General features: G+C 36.4%; 1 pseudogene across 1 annotated transcript; it reads right to left on the bottom strand.

Moving 5' to 3' along the window:
• Positions 1-2,305: 2,305 nt before the first annotated feature.
• On the bottom strand, positions 2,306-15,038 carry LOC306652796 (chromodomain-helicase-DNA-binding protein 1-like; annotated as a pseudogene). Its single transcript has 8 exons — positions 14,989-15,038; positions 13,339-13,489; positions 9,622-9,804; positions 6,941-7,092; positions 5,947-6,118; positions 4,027-4,219; positions 2,821-2,919; positions 2,306-2,464 (listed from the first exon to the last, which is right to left on the bottom strand). The product of its transcript is annotated as a chromodomain-helicase-DNA-binding protein 1-like (transcript).
• Between the last annotated feature and the right edge of the window lie 8,471 nt (positions 15,039-23,509).

The following is a 23,509-nucleotide window of genomic DNA, read 5'->3' as shown; positions in this document are numbered from 1 at the left end:
CAGTACCAGAACTTCAACAATACTACAAAGCAATAGTAACAAAAACGGTATGGTATTGGCATGAAAATAGACAGGTAGATCAATGGTACAGAATAGAGGACACAGACACAAACCCAAATAAATACAATTTTCTCATACTAGGTAAAGGTGCCAAAAATATCCAATGGAGAAAAGATAGCCTCTTCAAAAAATCGTGCTGGGAAAACTGGATATCCATATGCAACTGAATGAAACTAAACCCCTATCTCTCACCTTGCACAAAAATCAACCTACAATGGATCAAGGACCTTGAAATTAGACTAGAGATCCTGAATCTTATAGAAGAAAAAGTAAGTCCAAATCTTCACCTTGTTGGCTTAGGATCAGACATCCTTAACAGGTCTCTCTTAGCACAAGAAATAAAAGCAAGAATAAATAACTGGGATAGATTCAAACTAAATAGCGCTCTGTCAGCAAAGGAAACTATCAGCAATGTGAAGAGAGAGCCTAGAGAGTGGGAGAATATCTTTGCCACTCATACTTCAGATAGAGCACTAATTTCCAGAATCTATGAAGAACTCAAAAAACTCTACACAAAGAATACAAATAACCCAATCAACAAATGGGCTAAGGATATGAACAGACGCTTCACAGAAGAAGATCTGCAAGCAATCAACAAACATATGAAAAAATGTTCAACAACTTTAGCAATAAGAGAAATGTAAATGAAAACTACCCTAAGATTCCATCGCACCCCAATTAGAATGGCGATTATCAAGAATACAAGCAACAAAAGGTGTTGGAGAGGATGTGGGGAAAGAGGTACACTCATACATTGCTGGTGGGGTTGCAAATTGGTGCAGCCACTCTAGAAAGCAGTGTGGAGATTCCTTAGAAATCTTGGAATGGACCCACCATTTGACCTAGCTATCCCACTCCTTGGCCTATACCCAAAGGACCTAAAATCAGCATACTACAGGGATACAGCCACATCAATGTTCATAGCTGCTCAATTCACAATAGCTGGATTGTGGAACCAACCTAGATGTCCTGCAATTGATGAATGGATAAAGAAACTGTGGTACATATATACAATGGATTATTACTCAGCCATAAAGAATGATAAAGTTATGGCATTTGCAGGCAAATGCATGAAATTGGAGAATATCATGCTAAGTGAGATAAGCCAATCTCAAAAAACCAAAGGAAGAATGATCTCGCTGGTAAGCAGATGATGACACATAATGGGGGGGGGAGAATGGAGGAAGGAACGACTGTATACAGGAAGAAGAGGTGTGGGAGGGGTGGGGGGGAAGTAAAAAATAACAGAATGAATCAAACATCATTACCCTATGTAAATGTATGATTACACAAATGATATGCTGTTACTCCATGTACAAACAGAAACAACATGCATCCCATTTGTTTACAATAAAAATAAATTCAAAAAAATAATAAATAAATTCAAAAAAAGAAAAAAGTAAGATGCAATCATCATGAATTGAGGTCAATAAGTATATTAAATGATAATAGATTGAACTCAGAAAATGTCATGTTCCTGTAAACAATAGCTCTTTCTTCTTGCACAATTTATTTTACTTAAGATTAAAGACTTCTTCCAAAAATAAGGGTTGAACCCTAACGTAAAATAATATTGTAACTATTAAGTCTAAGCGTGTATTACCATGAATACTCAGGGAGTGGAATCAATAAGGGCATTTTGTAGTCAAAGGTAATCATCACCAGACTGCACAGCAACACAGCAGCAACAGACTTGACAGAAACAAAAGCATTTTAAAAGTCCTTTCCCCTCTCCTTAGACTTTAAGAAAATTCTCAGATCCTCAAGAAATTAAAGGATGGTAAAAAGCTAATTTTCAAGGGAGGATAAAAGATTTTCTGCTCAACTGGGCATTTCAAGACCCAAATAAGTTAATTAGGAAAATCAAAGTGTGACATGGTTTATATCCTATGGTCAGGAATAATACTTGGAATGACAGAGATAAGGCTGGGAACCATGATGATAAAATCTCTAAAACCCTAAGATACTGGCTAGTGATGCATTTCAGTAGTATAGCAATTCACTAGCATGTATAAGGAGATGAGGGGAGAAAAGGAGAGGAGAGGGAAGAAAGGAACCTTGGAGAAAACTCACACTTCATTATCACTTCTCATCTAGACTCTTGCAGGACTATTGGTTTATGAACTACTCTATTGTTTCATACATAGCTGTACCATGAAATTTCACCTCATATGTGAAATGCAATAGCTGTTATTATTTTGAACCTCCAATCAAGGTTGATTAGAATTTTAATGTAAACACCCACTATGACCACTAGCAGCAGCATACGCTAATGCCATTTGTCCAAAGTAATCTGTTACAGAGACATCAATACCATTCTGGAGAAACAGCTCTGTCATCTGTTCTGATTTGTGTTCCAGAGCAAACATGAGGACTGTTCTACAATAAGAGAGATCACTTCCACCTTAAATATTTTAATAGAGTTATTTGAACAGCTAATTTATATTTTTCCAATTCAAAATCTTACTTTACAGATACTAATAGACATAAATATCCTGGGAGAGCAAACTTTCAGTGTTGCAAATCACCGCAAAGTCTAAAAGGGAAAAAAAAATATTTTCCAAATGAAGGAGAAGTTACAAACTTTAAATGAGAAAACAGGCAGAGAGAAAGGGGGTCACAGTAACATAAAACTAGCTGATAAGAGAATTCATATCACAATCGGCCCTTATGAGTCCTTCTCCGAGGCTAGTTAACCCACATGATATTATCTTAAGTGTCCGTTCCTATCTTATTCCATTGTTCTGTTTTTCTTCTTACCTTTCATTTCCCCTGCCAGCTCATATACTTTACTTGGCTCAGCTGACAATTCTTCCAGAACTGTGAATAAGCCACCTCTTCCCCAGTTGCCAGAGTCATCTGACAGAAGAAAGAAATTTTTCATCTATAAGAGGTAAAGTCAAGCCCACAATTTAGAGAAACAAAAACACATGAAATAGACTTGTAGAAGAATGATTTTTCAAAGGGAAGGAAAACTATATTTGATCTCCTAGGAGAATCATAGTTGAATTCTCAAATATATTCAGGTTTTCTGAAAGATATACCTGGTCATCATAACAGAAAGGTATCTCAAAAATGAGTGTTATGAATGAAAAAAAAATTCTCTGGTGGGTCTCTAACTCTGGGGTGGTGAATAAGGAAGGGTGGAGAGTGGGGGGAACATAACAGTGAGCAAGTGCTGTTAATATCAAAGCATACAACTCCCATTTTACTTGTCAGGAAGAGGAAAAGCTAAATGACTCATTCAAGCTTTCATTAACATACTGGGTTATCACATTGTATTTATACTCATTCATACCACAAATATTTGTTTATATGTATTACATGTCAAACTTCATTCTAGGTACTGGAGCTACTGCAGTGGACACACATACACATACACAATCCTCTTCTATTAAGATTATTTTCTAATTCAAGGAGATAAACAAATATACATGTTAACATATGAGGAGGTGGTAAAGGTAATTAGGGTAGAAAGAGGACAAAGAGTAAAAGAGGGGGCATGTAAACTGTTCTATATAAGGTGATCAGGGGAGACCTTTCTGAGAGGGAGACATTTAAATAATGCTTGATGTGACTAGAGAAAATAAGGATCCAGGCAGAGGATACAGAACATGCAGAGGTTTTGAGGGGAACACACAAGGAGTTTCTCAGAGAATGCATTTTTCTTCTAAAATGTAGCCTCATTTCACCATCTTAAAAAAACTTATGCAGAGGACAGGACAGATATTATCCCATTAGTATATATTAGGAAGCTCACACTTAGGGAGAGTAGGTAACTCAATCAGGTAAACCAAAGAGCCAAGAGTCAAATTCACATCTACTGATTTTACAATTCATGCTTTCTTGACCACATGATATTGCACTGGGACCAGCACACTTAAGTCATGATTTAGATTAATCTTCTCCATTTCTTGGCACCATAATTACTGAGGCACAATCCCTGTCCCACACCATTTCTTGTACCTATACCGTGCACCATGAGAGCACCCTCTGTCATTGCCTGAGGGTGTGTGACATCACCACTAACCTACTTGATGGAGGTTGAGTCTGGGTCATAGTAACCCAATTAGGGAGCACTCTTATCTTCCTCATCCTCAAGGTCCTCAGACTCACTCACCTCAGAGGGCAAGCAGAAGGACTGGTAATATTTGGACTCCTACCAAGCCATCCTTTAACTCGACAGAGAGAAAAGAAAATTAACCTCTCCTTGGAGCACATTTTGTACTGCTATTCACAAAAAATAACCACCAAGTAAAATGTAATTAGAAACTCACCCTGACTGAAGTTTTGCCACATCTATTTCCTGACACTCCAACATTTGACATGGCTCTGTTGGAATAGAGGACTCAACACTTGACATGGTTCTGTTGACTGTCCTCCCTCTTTGGGGCCATAGGCGTGGCATGTCTCCATGTGTAGTTGCTTTTTAATATTAAAAATCAATATATCATTAGAAACTTATTGGAAAACATCAGGAATGTTTTAGTGTATTGGTACACAAAATAGTGCACAATGAAAATTTAGCAGTATTTCACATAGATAAATATGTGAAAATAAACAATTGTAACTTTGCTTGAGATTAAAAGAGCCTGTGATTGCTTTAGTGTAATAATAGATGGATAAAGAGGTTGGATGCAGTGTTTAGCCTTTGTTGCTTTCCTAGTTTTAGTAGTTGATTCTAGAGATACTTTACATAATAAAAACATTTAGGTTAGTCATAAATATAACTTGTGCTTTTCCTATGTTTAGTCTAATTCTTTGAGAATCAGAATAAGATTGTAGTCCACCATTATATAAAATGAGAATAGACTAAATATTAACTATAAATTGATTTCTTTGCCCTTTAATAATAGTAAAACCTTTTCACTGTTAAACATCAGAGTTCATGGTGGGGGTGGTTTCTCAGAAAATCTAGTGATGTGTTTGTTCTGAAGGTTGAAGACTGGCAGATAATGATGCCCTCAGTTTAGCTGGGAGACAAGTTTGTTTCAGTTTAGCTGGGAGACAAGGTTGTTTTAATCTAGCTGGGAAATAAGGTTGTTTTGGTCTGGACTGTCATACAGAGAGAATGTGTACTTTGAGAAGAAGTATAGATTGAACTTTTGAAGGTTTTTCTTATTTTAAACTAACCATAAAATGATATAATCATTACTAAAGAAAAATGTCTATAAAAGAGGCTGGCAGAAAAATAAAGATTCAGATTCAGCCTCAGAACACTTGATGTCTCTGTGTGCTGTTTCTCCAACATGCTAACATCTCCCATCCACCTAAGTCCCCTGACCGCTGCTAAGACTGGACCCTGGCAAAGATTTTTGCTCATTTGAAAGTAAACAAATTTTACTGATTAGCCTGTCTCCTGACTACACTTCAATAATGAGCATCCACCAAATGTCCCTGTTTTTAAGAACATGACTAAAAGGGACTTTTCAAATAAATGATTCCTCATTAGCTACAATAAAACCTTTAAAATTTCTTGTTTCAATAGAATGCATCTCCTCTGCTTTAGGCACTCAAGACTTCTAACTAAAGTAGACTAAATGTTAAAGCTGAATCTTTTCTAAAAAGTGTCCTGTGGAGCCGGGTGTGGTGGTGCTAACTTGTGATCCTAGCTACTCAGGAAGCTGAGGCAGGAGGATCACAAGTTGGAGGCCAGCTAAACAACTTAGTGAGTCCCTGGTTCTAAATAAAAAAAATAAAAAGAACTGGGGAAATAGATCAGTGGTAGAGTGCCTCTGGGTTCAAACACTAGTCCAAAAGAAAAGAAAGTATTCTGTTACCAACAAGAACTACCAGATTGATAGTTTTTTTTTTTTAATTTTTAAGTGATTCTAGTGGAGGAGACCAAAATATCTATGTCACTGGCAATAACAATACTCTCTAGACATAAGTTGTTTTATGTTCAGCTTCTTCCTTTTCCCTATTCTTTTCCTCTATTATTCTCTTTCTCTTGGCTGCTGCTTCTTGTCTTTTTTTTTTTCTGTCTTTCCTCCAGTTTGTCTAGGCTCAGAATCCTCTTCCTTTTAGTAGACCCCTCCAAGAGGCCTGGGCTAAGAACCTGTAGGAAGGACAAGATCCAAAGCCAGTAAGGTTAGGAATTTCCTGCTCCTTCATGAGTTTCATTCATCCACAAAACAGACTTTCTACAGAGACAACATGCTTAGGTTTTCACAAAATTCTGTCTCCCTGTGTGGTGGGCACTGGCAGCAAGATACTTCAATTTACTATTCATATTATGAATCTCATTGGCATGGTGTTCACTGTGTTCTATGTTCAGCCAAAGTATTGGCATGGATAGTGCAGTCATTTTGATTCATTGCATGAGCAATAAGGTAATTCAAAATAGATAATTTTTTCCTTGGTTGGAAGTATACACTGTAGGATACCATTTAAAGTTTAAAAAGTTCTAAAACAAAACTTTCTATAAATGTGTAATTCCTTTAATACAGAGTATTTTAGCATGATTATCTTAATGATAGATAACATTTAGAAAGTACATTTTAAGCACCAAACACTGTGAACATTACACATATCATTTGTGATTGCCATCATATCTTAACAAAACAGAATCATGATTATCAACAACAGGATATGATATTTTGATTTAATATGGTGATCCCTTTAGGGGTGGCTTATAAGAGGAACAGGGCTGCTTTTACCTGCAATAAATTGTATAATGTACTCACCTTATTAATGTTTTTCATGCTAGATTTTTACATAGCTTTTATACTAGTGTTCAGTTAATTTGTTACATTTCTAGAGATGCTTATTTCTTAAATCATCCTAAGAGAACAAAAATGATACTGAATTCATTTTTGGTTCTTTTATAGGAAGAGAGTTTGGAAGAATTTATAATCTCACACAAATTTACAGCACTTACACTGCCTTTATTCTGGAGTAACCGGCCCTCTTGACTTTTTTTTTTTTTTTCAAAAGAATTTTCTGAAGATTCACCATTTGTTCAAAGGATTTTCTGTCTTCCTTACTGAGCTCTTTAGAATAATCTTTACCTTCAAATAAATACATGTTCCTCTAAGAATATAAAACACAAAGCAAGAAATGTTAAGACATTGAAAAATAGGTTAATGCTATGTAAAGCAATAACTAGGTGAATAAGAAAATAGCTCATACTCTAAATGGGTCAAGACCAGCTGTGATGAAGGCATTTCATTTCCTGTTGCACCAATACTGATGAGTTTGGGTTCTATTCATGTTCACTTTTCAAAGGACAGAGCATTGGCTTAAACACTTTTGGTCCACCCTACATGATGTGGGAATCTCTGCTGGATCCCTCTACACTGCTGAGTCTCAAATCATTCATTCATTCCACAAATATTCCCAGTGCAAATATCACTGACTTTTAAGATCCCCTAATAAAATCTCAATGTTTTTAGTCCAAACACACTTTTAATACTCAACTCTTTTCCCCTTTTTCTATAATATTGAAAAAAGGGGCAAATCTATGAGAAAATAAAAAAAATCACAAAAAATAATTCCTTAGATTTATAATATTCCCTGTAGATCTCACAAAGCATCTTCATGTTTCTTACCTCAATCCTGGTATAACTAACCCCCCCTTATGAAAGAGGAAACTGAGATTCACACAGGGATTAAAGGATTCCTCAATTCTCTCTGCTACAAAATGAACAAGGTAGGTTTTTCTGATTCTAAGATCAGTTTGTTCTTTTCAGTAGATTAAGGGATATAGAAAAGTAGAGAGAAAACAGGCTTGCAAATAATTATGGAAAAACAATCAAGGACAATAGTATGACTTTTTTTTTCTTTCCTTAATTTTTGGATCAAACCCAGGGACTCACAGATGGTAGGTAAGAGTTCTACCACTGAATGACACTCCCAGCTGATATAGTACTCTTAAGTAGCACTTTATACTATCAGAGCAATTTCACGTCTATTACCACATTTGATTTTTGCAGTTGTGTAAAAGAGTAAAGAAGACATTAAGAGCACCATTTTACAGATGAAGACACAAAGGCCTAATGAGGCTGGGTGATCTGCCAAAATCATGAATCAAGTGATAAACAGCCAAGACCAGTAACCACAGATAGGTAAGATAATGATTAAAAAGTGAAGTGTATTTCATAGCACATGTTACCAAATAATGTATTTTCACAGCATTATAAAATCAGCTCTAAGTATATTTTTTCTAGAGAGTATGAAAGCAAAATATTTTCATTTTCAAGAGATCAATTGCTTCAAACTTCTACCCAAATCTAACCAGCTGTAATACTAATTGGCATTTGCTAATTAAATCAGCAGCGGGATTTCAGTGAGGCACTCTATCAACAAGTGGAAAAAATAAAGAGCTGAGATATGTTAAATATGATCAACATATATAGCATCATAATGCATGAAATTCTCAATTTACTATGTAAATGTGCTTTTTAAAGAACTTTAGCATTAAAGATAAAGCAACCTTACTTTTTACTTAAATTTGATTGGGCTGCTCTAATTACTATTTTTTTTTCGGTGCTTGGGATCGAACCCAGTGCCTTGAGCTTACAAGGCAAGCACTCTACCGACTGAGCTATCTCTCCAGTCCCTCTAATTACTATCTTTAATGTTTATTTACATTATTTTTTAATGATGCTGCATGTCTTTAGTCTGTTTCTAATAGGCAGTCAGAGCCCACAGGTCTAGACCCTCATTTGTATTCTGCCAGAGGAACAATTTACCACAAAGAGAATCAAGACATGGTCACTGAAGACAACATTCCAGATTTTAATGAATCTGGAGAATTTTTTGGCAGTTAGAGTGTCTGCAAAAATACCTGTTTTTAGGCAGGTGAAGATATACAATCATCTTTCTGAAAACACTGTAATTTTATTTTGTTCTAGCAAATAAAATTAAATTAATATAGATGACTACAGAAAAGGGTGTAAACTGGATACTAAAGTCATCAAATATAACCTAAAAATATGACCACACACATTTATTTTTTTCTCTCACCTGAAAGAGCTAAATGACAATAAATGGATTTCTAAAAAGCTATATGAGGAAATGGTACGTTAAAATGTTCACAAACACTTTGGAAAATGAAAACCTATTAAGAAGAGCTGTGGAACCAAAACAAAGGTATCCAGCTGGGACTGACTAGAGGAATAGAAACCCTCTCAATACTCCAAAAGCCTAGGACTTATGGTCCTTACAGGGCACCACAATGTGGGGGAACTGAAGGGATCCACACACCAAATAATGGGAGCACCATGAGCCCTTGGATCCCTGTCTTTTCAATTTAAACAGACAATTTTGCTGTAATGGTGTATCTTCCAAGGATAATAAAAGAGGACTTGTCTAAGGATAAAATGAGTTGTCCAGTGATGTCTTCAAATCTGGGTGTCTAAAACGTGGATTCAAAGTTCAGCCACATGGGAACAACCAGATATATTTTCAATTTCTTGGATCAAGAAGCCTAAAGAATGTGCTCAAGAAGACAATAGGGCTGGGTAGGAAAAGGAGGTCCCAGGGAGTAGGATGCAGGACTTCCTATGGTAATGAATATCACTCATGCCCTAGTTTGATTTAACTGTGCCATTTGCTCACCCTAACCCCCAACTCACTTCCTTCTTCCTGCTCTCTGCTCCCTCCTCCAGCTGCAGGCAAGGCATCAGAAACCCACTGGCCATTTATTGTCTCTCCCAGAGGGAACTCCAGGTCTATCCAATCCATGGTGCTCCCCTTAGAAGACAGCAGTTTATCCAAGCCAAATTTAAGTATTTCACTCAACTTGAATGGAGAAAAGAAAAAATCCAGTTAGTTCTCATGAAAACAAACATCAGGATGTGGTGATCTGCTGAGTGTCTAAGTGACACCAAGCACATTCCTTCCTTTGTGAACTTTCTTCTCTCCCATGGCAGATGACTTCAACCAGGCTATTGTGGAGTTAGATGAGGAATAAGCAGAAAGGTGATAAATGATGACCAGAGCTATTGACTTTGATAATTATTTATAACTGCAAAAAAATTTTTTTAGCCACCAATTTCTTTTATTTTTGGGGGGGATGGTAAGAATAAAATGATTTCCTGCATCTTCTATAACACCTCTCACCAGTATTTTTTACAGGTATTTACAGCAGTCCTGATAGAAGTCAGAGACCCTGTTAGCTACCTTCCTACCTCTCCCACTGTCAAACTTCTTAGAAAGAGAAGATGCCACTCAGTACCTCACTTCACAATAAGCTGACTCCTTTCCTTTGCCAAGTTGCTTTCCTACCTCACTACTTTATGGAATCCACCTTGGAAAAACAATAACAATCCTGTTCACCAAGGCCCAAAGGCCCTTTATTAATTTCAATCTCCCTGAATAGTCCTGTGCACTCCCTATTCTGCCCTTTCCTCTCACTCCTCCCTAAGGGATACTCTATTTCCTAAGGCTACAGGAACCACCCAGAAAGCTTAGATAGTATTACCTGGCTTTCACTTGCTACTTCCAACTTTACACCTCCCTAAGCACTATCACTTAAAAATTCTGAAACATTTGGGATCCACATGATGGGCCCTCATTTGCATTTTGCCCTTTTAGTTTTGTTTAGTTATCTCTAGACTGTCTATTTTGTAACTTGAAAACTTAAAGGTATTCTGCAGCTTAAAAACACGGAGATAAAAATTAAGCAAGAACATACCTGGATATATTTATATTTAGCCTTAGTAGATATGTGTATACACACACAGAGAGACATATACACAAATATATATATATATATAGATTACTTACATTAATCTATATATAAATAAACATAAAATATAATTATACATATATATAAACCAAGGCAAATGGCTTTGGCATTTAGTAACCAAAGCAGAAGAAAACCAAGTATTTAAGATGAAGCTCAGTTCATACTGGGATCATCCCTTCCACTCCTTTGGACTTAAATCTCCTGGCTTCCCTTGCTATTGAGCACTCACAATATGTTTTTAAGGAACTACCTTTTTTCAAAAATAAAAAATAATATATTATAATAATTAAGAGGGTGTAGTTGTAAGTTACACAGTGCTTGGATTAGAGTGTTTCTGAATGATGTTTTGGAAAATTTCTTAAAAAAATTAAAGACATTGTCTATGTCATTCTTCTATTACTCTTCTTCATAAAACAACTGGAAAAAGTACACCTCAGACAATGCTTAGCACACAGTAAGCATTCAATAAATGTTCACTACATCTATAACTGTCCCTCTCCTTGCAGGATAAAGAACCTGTTTTCCTTTTTCAGGACTTCACCACTCTACACTGCTTATATTTATCAAACCAGAACCATGTCTTTTACTATTAGATTCTTTAATAATTTAAAAAATGCCCTGCTTTCTTTTGAGACAAGGTAGTGAGTTATTACCCTTGTCCTTGGAAACCATAAATAACTCATTTTCTGGATGGGGAGGAAAAAAATCATACAGAAACAGAATGAGATTTTTTGCCCCTGGCCTGGGCATAAAGTCCCACCAAGTTCCTCTCCAACAGCCAGTAGTCTATATTGACCTACAGCAGGGAGTTGTGCCTGTGCACTTCACAATGATGTGCTGGTAGACCACATCACAGGGAAACCCCTAATTGAATGCCTGGAGTTCCCTCCACTGGGGAAGAGTTTGAGCATCTGAGACCTCATCTCCTCTAACTCCCAATATGTTCACCTTCACAACAGCCCACAATGAACTCATCTCTCAAGGCTCTGTGAAGAAATGTATTTACACATCTACAGTATATACCTAAACCTCTCTCAAGCTTTCACCTTACATTTGTAATTGCCTCTTCAATAGTGTGAAAACAAAATGCACAGCTGCCCTACCACCATGACAGATGAGTATGCAGAACACTAAAAATATAGAAAAAGCCAGACTCCACAGTTACTCCCTAAGGTAAACAAAAAACAAGCAAACAAACAAAACATAGGGTTCTTCTTTCAGGTTCTAGTACCCAAAAAATTATAAACTTTTCCTGCAAGTCAATGATTCCCTAAAAAAAAATACCACTGATCCCTGTCTGCAATGCTGATGTGCAAAGATACAGGTGTGTGTGAGAGAAAACTGCTACTTTTTAACCCACACTTGGGCTTATTGTAAACTTGATAATTCTGCTTATAATACTGTGTAATTTTTCCCCTTTTGCATACCTCTTGAATTTTTTGATAGCTGGTCTTTTAAAGTCTGGTTTTTCCTGTGAACTTTTCTAAATAAAATCCCTTCCTTTTCAGAGTCTCCCTCTAATGATAATTTACATTGATTTTTACTACAAACCATGTTGACTAAAGCCTACATTATTTTCACCTTCCTAACACTTTACCACCTATCTTCCTAATTTCTATTCTCATCATTAAGGCTTAAAGCCTTAAAGTCATCTTTGAATTTGCTATCTCTCTCACTCCCTGCCTCAAAAAAACAATCAACTCCTGTCATTTCTTCTCTGCAATGTTTCCTACAGCAGACCTTCCCATAGCTACTGCCCTTGTCAGCTATTTCTTACTCACTTCATGCCTGAATTATTCCAAAATCCTAGGGGTTGATCCTCTGTATCTAATTCCTCAAAAGGATCTAGGGTATGTGATAATATGGGTTCTAATTTTAGCTCAAAAGCTGCTGCTATGGAATAACTCTAAGCCTTTTTCCAAAAGAGACCTCTCTCCAGAATCTTCCAAGTCAGCATTTGACTCCTATCTAATTTTTGTTTCCTCATGCAAATTAACTCTAGTCTTTCATCCATATATCCTATGGTATAATTTTGAGTTCCCAGTCTTGTTCATCCTCCTCTGGGTATAAAATGAGTACTGTAAGTCACTGCATAAAGGGTCTGGGATTAATGAGGAGGTATGGAATTAATCATTATTGATTAAGTCAAGTTCTTCTTTAAAAACAAACAACCAAAAAAACAACAACAACAACAAAAAAACAAACAAGTAAATTCTCTCTGAGAGAACTAGTGGCATACTCATTTTTAGAAACCCCAAAGAGATTATATCCATTATGTTAAGTTACCTGCTCAAAGTCATACATCCAGTAAGTGATAAGGTATAATGTATAATCTGAATCCAAATTTGACTGTTTAAAGCCCATTCTCTTTATTCTATTTCCTCTGCCTTTAAGTACCACACTCATTTAGCTTCTATGGCAACTTTCATGTAGTAGGTACTGTGTGAGTGTGAATTAGGCTAACAAACTAATGTGTAACTGGAGACAGAGGGTGTTAAGGCTGGTACTTTTTATTTGCATTCACATCCACAGAGACTACTGATTATAAATCATGGGACTTTAAATAAAAGAACAACATATTTTACCTGGAGGTCAGCATTAGCCAAAGATTTCTGGGCTCCAAGAGTAAAATGGCCTCCTATGATCATGTTGGTGAGCTGCAGTTTGGAAGCTGCTTTCCTATAAACTAATTCTTCCACAGTGTCTTGGCCAATCAGTCAAAAAACTTTCACAGCCCTGTATGTAAGTCAAGTGAGAGCAGTGTGCTATGAGTCTGCAAAGCTGGGGGGAAAAGCATTCCAGAAAAATACAGCAAAAAGGAAGCAGAACCAAAGAAAATATTAATAAAACAATTCAAAGGACATTGCTCATTTTGACCTGAGCATTTGTTAGAGAAATCTGGCCTCAACTTCTCTCTGAGCCTTTCCCAAAAGAGTCAGGGAAAGAATGATGAAGTGACCACAACTGGAGCTTCATTTATAGCCAAGGACAACCCCTGGCAGGCATGTTATCCTGAGGTCAAAGGGTAGTTCCACAACCTCTTAACCCCATTTTTTTTTCTTTTCATGGCACTGGGAAGCAAATCCAGGGGAGCATTATCAATGAGTTATATCCCTAGCATTTCATAAAAAAATGTTTTATTTTTATTTATTTACTTGAATTTTTTATAGACATTGATGGACCTTTATTCATTTATTTATATGCAGTGCTAAGAATTCAACCCACTGCCTCACACATGCTAGGCAAGTGCTCTCCCAGTGAGCCACAATCACATCCCCAAAATATTTTATTTTGAGACAGGGTTTTAGTAAGTTGACAAGGCTGGCCTTGAACTTGCAATCCTCCTGCCTCAGTCTCCCAAGTTACTATGATTACTGGTATGTGCCACCATACCAGCTTTAACTCCCTTTTTAAATTGAGTTAGGTTCTAACTAAAGCCTAAAAGTTTCTTCTAATCATTTTGCAATTTAACTGTTCTTTTTAACAGTGAGACTGAATTGATCATGTGACCCACTGAATATGACTCTGCAAGTCAGTGCCAAAATGGGGTTAAAACCCAGTGGTGGGCTGGGGAGATAGCTCAGTTGGTAAAGTGATCACCTTGCAAGCACAGGGCCCAGGGTTTGATTCCCGGGACCAAAAAAAAAAAAAAAAAAAAAAAAACCCAGTGGTTCTCAACTCCCAGTATGACACTCTTGTCAGGACTACATTCTTGTAAGTCATATCGAGGATTAAAATCACTGTCAACAAAAATAACTGTATCTGGTCCTGTTAAGTTCATGCCAATTCCACCTGAAAACCACGCAAAAAAGAAGCATGATCAGGCAATCGTTTTACTTAAAAATGTGTCCCATAAAAATTATCTTCCTCTTGGGTTGAAGTTGGCTAGTGCAACCGTTCTTCACTAAGGGGAATATTTTAAGCTGTATTTAGTTGTTTGGGACATAGTCATAAGCTATCACTGCCACTTGCTGGCAAAATGTGGTAATAAACTCACCTCTTGAAAGTTGGAAACCCATTAAATGAAAATGCTGCAGAACTATAGCAAAAACGTGATAACAAATATGACAATCAGTGTTTGGAAAGGTTAACATCCAGGACTGCTTCAGATCCTAGATAATCTACTAAGGCCTCCAGGGAGATTAATGGAAAAGCAGAGGTTTCTTTCTAATTTTAGATGACTCAAATATCTGCTCTCTAAATATGAATAACACAAATGGAATTTCTCTCCAAACCTGATGATGCAGTTGACCAGATCCTTCAAGTTTCCCCTAAGACTAACCATGAGACAACGGAATGAATGGCTCTAATACAGGGTGTGGAACATGACCTTGGAAGAGACTGAGGACAAAGAAGTCTGATTATATCTTATTATTGAGTTTATTAGACAGAAAGACATACATAGGAGAAATAATCTCCTTATACTCAAGGATTATATCTAACACTTCTTTTATATACCCATACAGAACAAAGCACTTAATAAATGCTTTAAAAATAAGTCTGAACTTTCTTTTTATACATATATTAATCTCTCTTTCATCAAGGACACACATCCTTTTTGTATTCCTATATGTATTCCATATGAATTAATGTCTATAAAAATAGGAAAATGAGACTCAGATTATGAATTCAAAATTGATTTAAGGTCTTTTTGATTCAGGATGTAAGGAAAATTCCATCTCCCATAACTGAATTCAAGTTATTTAATAGTATATAAGAGCACCCTATAACTGACAAAGCACCTCAGATGTCATATGATATTTATGATTTAAGTCATATAGAAAATTTAATAATTACAAATAGCTGGCAGTTTCACTATGATCACATTTTCATAACAAAATGTTTGTTAAACTTTAAAACACTATTCCAGGTGTACTCATGGAGGAGGGGCAACTAGAAACAAGATTATCTTATTTTCCAAATTCACAGCTGGGAAGGAGAGCTGCCTCCACTGAACATAAATAAAACTTCCTCAAAATCACACACACACACACACACACACACACACACACACACACACACACACACAAAACCCACAGGTCAAAGCAGATTAGAATTACTTTCTAATAAGCTCAAGTTCCAGCCTCACTTCTTTGTGACATTACAGCTTAGATTGTTTGGACAGAAAAGAGCTCCAAATTAAAAGGTCCAGTACTATGCTATATCAACTGCCTTGATTCTCTCCTTTTATTATACTCCTTGGTAATAACCTCACTTTTCAGAGAATTATGAAAAAATGCACCAATGTTTGGGATGTAAAAGTACTACACCAGTCCTTTTTTGTCTGCTTTCATCAATATTATGTGGCTTTTCTGCCCTGGTACTTAGGAGAAAAATAAAAATGGGCTGCTGTCCAACGTTCTTTATAGGCAGTGTCTCTCTTCTCCTCTTATGGAACCATCCACATGCTCATAGCCATAGCCTTTAATAGACAAGAACAACAACAAACAGAGCTTAACTCTTTTCAAGGACTCTTTAGGAAATAAAAAAGTCAAGTCATTCTTAAACCAAATGCCTATATTGTCCTTTCCATATCCAGGCATGACCCTACTTTAAATAAATCCCATGGGAAAAGATCTAAATTTAGGGGGACAATACATCACTTTACCAAAAAAAAAATAAAAAATAAAAAATAAAAAATAAAAAATAAAAAATAAAAACTCACCATTTAAAACACAACCAGCCAAAGTTTTGGCACTTAAAACAGTTAATGTTTAGTTTTAATTATTCCTAGGCAACTCTAAATATCCACCTTCTATGGCAGTTTCTGTTTGCCAAGATAAAATCCTTAACTAGTCAAGCAGTAATACAAGCACTTAGGAGCCTGCCTGATTACCCAGCATCTGATTTTCAATGAAGCTCCCTGGCTCTCCACTTACCACCATGCATCAGGTCAGGAAGGGGAATTATAAACTCATCATGCTTTGACAGTGGAGATTCCACTTGCATTTCTGCAAGTTTTCAGGTTACTGAAGTACTTGGAGGGAATCAAGTGGATCTGAGAGACCACTCTAAACTAAATTTTAAAACTCTAAGTTCTGCATCTGATAATCTACCAAAGGCTCAAAACTCATCCACTGTTTAAGATTTTCCCATTATCCCATATCAATTTTATTACATATAAAACAGAGTTCTCAGGTAATTGCCCACATTCCCTATCGTCCATAGAAATAATTGGTCTTACCTTCCCCTGCATGATTTGTGGGATCTCTATACTATCAATATTCATTTTCTTACTAATCCTGAATAAGTACACAAGTGTTGAGCTGAATGTTGCAAGACACTGAAAGTTTCTGTCACTGAAACTCAACTTATATTTCTGAAGATACTCAACATTTTCACATCTGCTTCACTTAGTGCTGTCACCTCTCCTCATCTTCTTTTGGTTCTGAATAATGTTTTTGCATTTTCTTCCTCTGTAACATTCCCACACCCCTTATTATTCATCATGGACCTATTTGATCATTAAATATAAAAAAATCTTCAGTAATGTAGTGACCCAGGGGAGCCACCTCTGTAATCCATATAGTCTTGGAGAATAACAAACATCCGGGTCATTTGGGAGAAAAGTAAATCTCAATGGCCTCTGGCAAGGAAAAGAAAAGGAGAAACTAGTAATACTTAAGGTGAGTTACCCTCACACAAAATTTATCAAAGAATACAATTTTATAAGTAAGTCAAATGCTAAAGTAGAAATATAAGTGTCACATAACTTTCTCAGAAACTCTACATAGTTTACTAAGAATACAAAGCACCTCCACATGTAGCTTCATCCTTCAGAGCAGTTTTAAAGCTACGGTGGAGATATTCTCAGGGCACATGTCAATTCACCAGGAACTATGGAAACCCTAGAGCAACCAAGGAGCCTATTTCTGGAATGTCACTTCACTCATTGAAAATAAATATAAACTTTTACTTTAATAGTTAAATAAACACATGAAGAGTAAATGGCAAGATTCACTTATGTGTGTACCCCTTCCCCAAGATCCTGAAGAGCTGTGGCAGTTATCTACTGCTATTTCCCACTTGGGGATATAAGTCATTATTATCTAGAAAAGTCTGAGAAGCATCACTTTAGAGAAGCAATCCCCCATGATACATGAGGAAACTTGCATACAGATAGTGAAAAGAGAAAAGAATTCAAAATAATGTATTAAGAACAAAATCAAGCTGACAGCTCCTTGTTATCACACATTGTTTTAAAATTTGCCTGAAAAAAAGAAGTACAGAGTTGACAAAACAATATTTTTTTTAAGAAAATGAACTTAATTTAAGCTTACCACAAAGATAAGATCAAGTGTGAGTGAGAACTCCTGCCAGATTCTAGCCCAAATTGTTGGGAAAGCATTGAGCTTAAATAAAGGTGAGTACTTCAATTCTTATCTCATCTCTGACATTTGCTAGCTATATGACTTTGGACAAGACCTTTCTGGGTCTGGGACATACAAAAATTGGATGAAGGGAATTTATGGGCTTTTCTCCATCTCTAACACACTTACAGTTGATATGTCAAAGAAAATTAAGCACAGTAATACATGCAGTTATTTAACTTGCAAACGATTGGAAAATTTTGCCAAATCTGAAGTTTTAGGTTAGTTCAGGCCACACCTGGGACAGTCATCCTAAAGGGACTGTTTTGAAATTCTGGTCTTCTGATACCCAGCTCACATTTCTGGGAAAGACTATTCTAAGTACTCCTTGAGTTTAAATCAAACCCCACAGGTTAACAAGAATAAGTGCTTACTGAGCCTTTATTATGTGTCAATTTAGCACAAAGTACCAGCAGGCAATTATAAAAGAAATGCTCAATGCTGACTCTGTCCTTTTGGCTCTAAAAATTATAGCTGGACTGATCAGGTGAACATACACTGACCAACCACACAGTAGATTAAGGTAGGGCTTGCCAAGTGCTGGAGAGGGATCCTAAATACTATAGGAATTCAGGAAAGAACAAATAATGATGGGGAAGAGTGGGGTGGAATGAGATGGAATAGGGTGGGTGTATAATTTTAGAGAAAGTTGACACTGAATTAGGGTCTTGTAAAAGAGGAAAACTTGAATCAGTCTCATGAAATAAGTAAGTTCCTCATTAATTAGGTTTTAAACAGTCACCAGCTGAAAGCAGTACATATGTCTATACCTGGAATACAGGAAGTCCAGCAGCTTATCCAGCAGGTGAAGTTTCCCACTAGCCTCAATCAGGTGGTCTCTATCGTCTAAAGGCTCTGTCTGTAAACCTGGAAAAGAAAGGGCCCATTTCCAATCACATGCCCTGACTCAGGGTAAACTTCTTGAATAGAAAAGTCAATAGGTAGGCAACAGCAAGAGAACCCTTGCTCCTTTTACTTCATTATGTCCCTTAGTCACATCTATTTGAGGCACTTTATAACTATTTGCTTATGTCACTATCTCAGTGCAGCTTAACACCAATTTCAGAGCCTGGCACATCCAAAAAGCCTAATAAATTAATTGCCTAGAAATCAAACCCACTCTTTAGGAAACTGAGGCAAAGGGAGATGCCAAAGGTCAAGAAGATCCAAAAATAAAATGCTAAGGCTCTCACTCTAGAAAAGGAATCCAGAAACAGTCTTAGGTGTATATAAGTGATTCTCAAGGTATGGGTGGCAGTCAGAATATTCTGGAAGAGAACATTGCCTGGGAGTTTTCTCTTAGTTGGGGCACAACTGCCCCTGAGGCCACTGCCCCAGATGCCCGAAAGTGTTTTCTTTGGGTGCTGCTGCTGCCCACACTGCTGCCACACACCAGAGATCTTTTCTCTGGGCATGCCTATGGTCTACACTGCTGCCACTGACAATGCTGCCCCTGACATTCCTGCTGCCAAAGTTGCTGCTGCTCCCTGGAGGTCACCTGGAGATCTTCTCTCTGGTTGCCACTGCAGCTACAGCTACAGCTGCCACCACTGCATCTGCTGATCCCCACTGCTGCCAATAACACAGATGACTGAGCTGTTGCTGAGCACTTGCCTGCTATCACCGACCCCCTGCCACTTACCACTTCTACCACTGCCCAGAGTTTTGCTGAAAGGGAGAAGCCAGGTTTGGTTGCACATGACTGCATCCATTTTGAGACACCAGTCAGAGCCTGAGGTATGAGTTACTGGTGGGTTTCCTGCTATTGCCATCTTGGCAATAGCAAGGTGCATCTCTCTGGGGACACCCACCAGGACTTGGAGGTTGAATGTCAGGTGCCTGTGGGTTTGCCTGTACTTGGGGTCTTCCTCCTGGGGGTGCTGGTTGCTGCCATCTAGTTATTGTCTCTCAGGATTCCTCACCCCTGGTGGTCTATTTCCAAATTCCAGTATCATTGAGATCTTGGGACTACAACATCGTCAAACCTAAGACATCTGAGGCCCAGATATGTGGGATAGTGACTAGGTCTGTCAGGGCCTGTCTGGGTCAGGCAGTCTGTGGGAAGTCAGAGGCAGAGTTGAGAAGCATTTGGATGCTAGCAGAGACAGTTTTTCAATTTTCAACTGAGATTTATTTTATTTTATTTTTTCCTCTGGCATCTCGCTCCACCATATTTGTAGCATGGTGTTTTTCATGCACCACTTTGTTGAGGATGGAAACATATGCATGGAGTTTTGCAGTTCTGCTGTATATTCTTATATTTTTAACTTTTTTCTTTATATATATGTGTATATATATATATATATATATATATATATATATATATATTCTTCCTCTTCCTCATCTGTTTCTCTGGATTCCCTTTCTAACTTTTCTCACCCTAATGGTCAATCTCTGTTGGTTCTTCTTCCACTCTTCCTGTGGATTTTTGCTTGTGGTTTCTCTTTCTCCTTCATGAGCATCATGACCTGCACTGTTTCTGATTTCTCAGTGTCCAATATTTGACATTGCAAATCCTTTTGGCAAATTTTCTGTTTATATTTTGGACCATGATTGAACTCATCATTGCTGTTTATAGCTAGAAGGCAGTGGACACCTTGGTGGAAGCTATTAGATTTGAGGATGTGTATTGTTTGTACTGGGTGCTGTTGATGTTGGTATTCCTCTTAATGATGGTATACTAGAAAACTCCAGGGACAATATAGTTCTATAGGATAGAGTCTGTAGTACCACAGATTCATTCTACTAGATGGGAAAACACACAAGCAACATGAAAAAACAAGGGAAAAAAGTGCCCAAAACAAATCAAGATTCCCCAATATGAGAATCCACTAACATAACAGTAGAAGAAATGTCCACAAAGGAGTTTAGAATATACATAGTTAAACTGATCTATGATTAAAGGATGGTATAAAGAGTGAAATCAAAGAGATAAAACAGGAAGTGAAGGATCACTTCAATAAAGAGTTAGAGATTGTGGGAAAAAAAAACAAGCAGAAATCCTTGAAATGAACGTATCCATAAACCAAATTGTACTTGTAATGGTAAGCATCACCAATAGTCTAAACTATTTAGAATACAGAGCATTAGGCAATGAAGACAATATTATTTACTATTGAAAATAAAGTTTATCATGCAGAGAAGGTGGCAAAAATCCATGAACAGACCTTCCAAGAATTATGGAAAAACATAAAAAGACCAAATATAGGAGTTATCTGGATAGTTGAAGGAGCAGAGGTATAAACCAAGGGAATTCACAATCTTATCAATGACATAATATCAGAAAATTTCCCAAAGCTAAAGAATAAAATGGGAAATCAAATACAGGAGGCTTACGGGACTCCAAATGTACAATATTACATCAGACCCACACCAAGACACATTAAAATGAGAATGACTAAAATACAGAATAAGGGTAAATTCTTAAAGACTGTGAGAAAAAAAAAAAAAGCAAATTACATATAGGAGAAAACCAATTCAGATCTCAAGTAATTTCTCAACCCAGAACCACAAAGCTAGGAGGTCTTAGAACAACATATTTCAAACTTGGAAAGAAAATGGATGCCAACCAAGAATTTTATAACAAAAAAAATTAAGCTTCAGATTTGAAGATAAAATAAAAACCTTCCATGAAAAACAAAAGTTAAAAAAATTCACAATTAGAAAGTCTGCACTACAGAAGATTCTCATCAAAATATTCCATGAGGATGAAAGGGGGAAAAAAAAGTGAAAACCAGCAAATGGAGAAACTACACTAAAGGAATAGTCAAAGAAGAAACTACATCAAATTAAAAGCCAGAAATAAACCAAATGACCATGAATACAAATCATACCTCAGTAATAACCTTGAATGTTAATGGTCCCAATTCATCAAACAAAAGATATAGCCTTGCAGATTTGATTAAAAAGCAAAATCCAACAATAAGTTGTCTCCAAGAGACTCACTTCATAGGCAAAGACATCCACAGACTGAAGGTGAAAGGATAGGAAAAAATATATCACTCATACAAATTGTGGAAACAATCAGTGGTTTTCATCCTCATAACAGAAAAGGTGGACTTCTAGCCAAAGTTAATCAGAAGGGACAAAGAAGGTCATTTCATTCTACTGAAGTGAATTATACATCAGCAAGATATAAAATTATAAATATATGTGCCCCAAACAATGGAGCATCTATGTACATCAAACCCTTCACAATTTCAAGAATCAAATAGACCACAGCACAATAATACTGGGTGACTTCACACATCTCTCTTACTACTGGACAGATCTAAACAACATCTAAATAAAGAAACTATAGAACTCAATAATACAATAAATAACTTAGACATAACAGACATATATACAATATTTCATAAATAAATAAGTGATACACTTTTTTCTCAGCAGTACATGGATCCTTCTCTAAAACAAATCACATCTTATGCCTCAAAGTAACTCTTAGTAAATAGAAAAAAATGGAGATAATACCCTACAGTTTATCAGATCATAATGGACTGAAATTAGAAATCAATGATAAGATAAAAAATAGAAGCTATTCTAATATATGGAGACTAATACACTATTGAATGACAAATGGATAGTAGAAGAAATCAAGGATGAAATGAAAAAAATACCTAGGGTAAATGAAAATACAGATACAACAAACCAAAATCTCTGGGACACAATGAAGGCAGTACTAAGAGGAAAGTTTACTGCATTGAGCTCATTTATTAAAAGAATAAAAAGTCAACAAATAAATGACCTAAGTTTATATCTCAAAGCCATAGAAAAAGAGCAAATCAACACCAGAAACAGGAGAAGACAGGAAGTAATTAAAATCAAAACTGAAATCACTGAAATTGAAAAAGAAACAATTAAAAAAATTGACAAAATGTTGGTTCTTTGAAAAATCAATAAAATTGATAAATCATTAGCCACACTAATGAAGAGAGAGAGAGAAAAACCTCAATTAACAAAAATACAAGATGAAAAAGGAAATATCAAAACAGACCCAACTGAAATACAGAATAATTAGAAAATATTTTGAAAATTTATACTCCAACAAAAGAAAATACTGCAGACATTGACAAATTTCTAGAGACATATGATCTATCTAATCTGAATCAGGAAATCATACATGATCTAAGCACAATAATTTTAAGTAATAAAATAGGAAACACCATTAAAGCCTACCAACTAAGAAAAGCCCAGAACCAGAAGGATTATCAGCTGAGTTATACAAGATCTTCAAAGAATTAATACCAATACTCCTCAAATTATTCTATGAAGTAGAAGGAGGGAACCCTTCCAAACTCATTCTATGAGACTAATATCACCTTGATACCAAAATCAGGCAAAGACACATTAAGGAGAGAAAACTTCAGACCAATATCCCTGATAAACA

This window comes from Sciurus vulgaris (genome assembly GCF_902686455.1).
Source record: "Sciurus vulgaris genome assembly, contig: HiC_scaffold_601_arrow_ctg1, whole genome shotgun sequence".
Lineage (NCBI taxonomy): Eukaryota > Metazoa > Chordata > Mammalia > Rodentia > Sciuridae > Sciurus > Sciurus vulgaris.
Note: the sequence above shows the minus strand (reverse complement) of the source record. Positions and strands in the feature narration are given on the sequence as shown.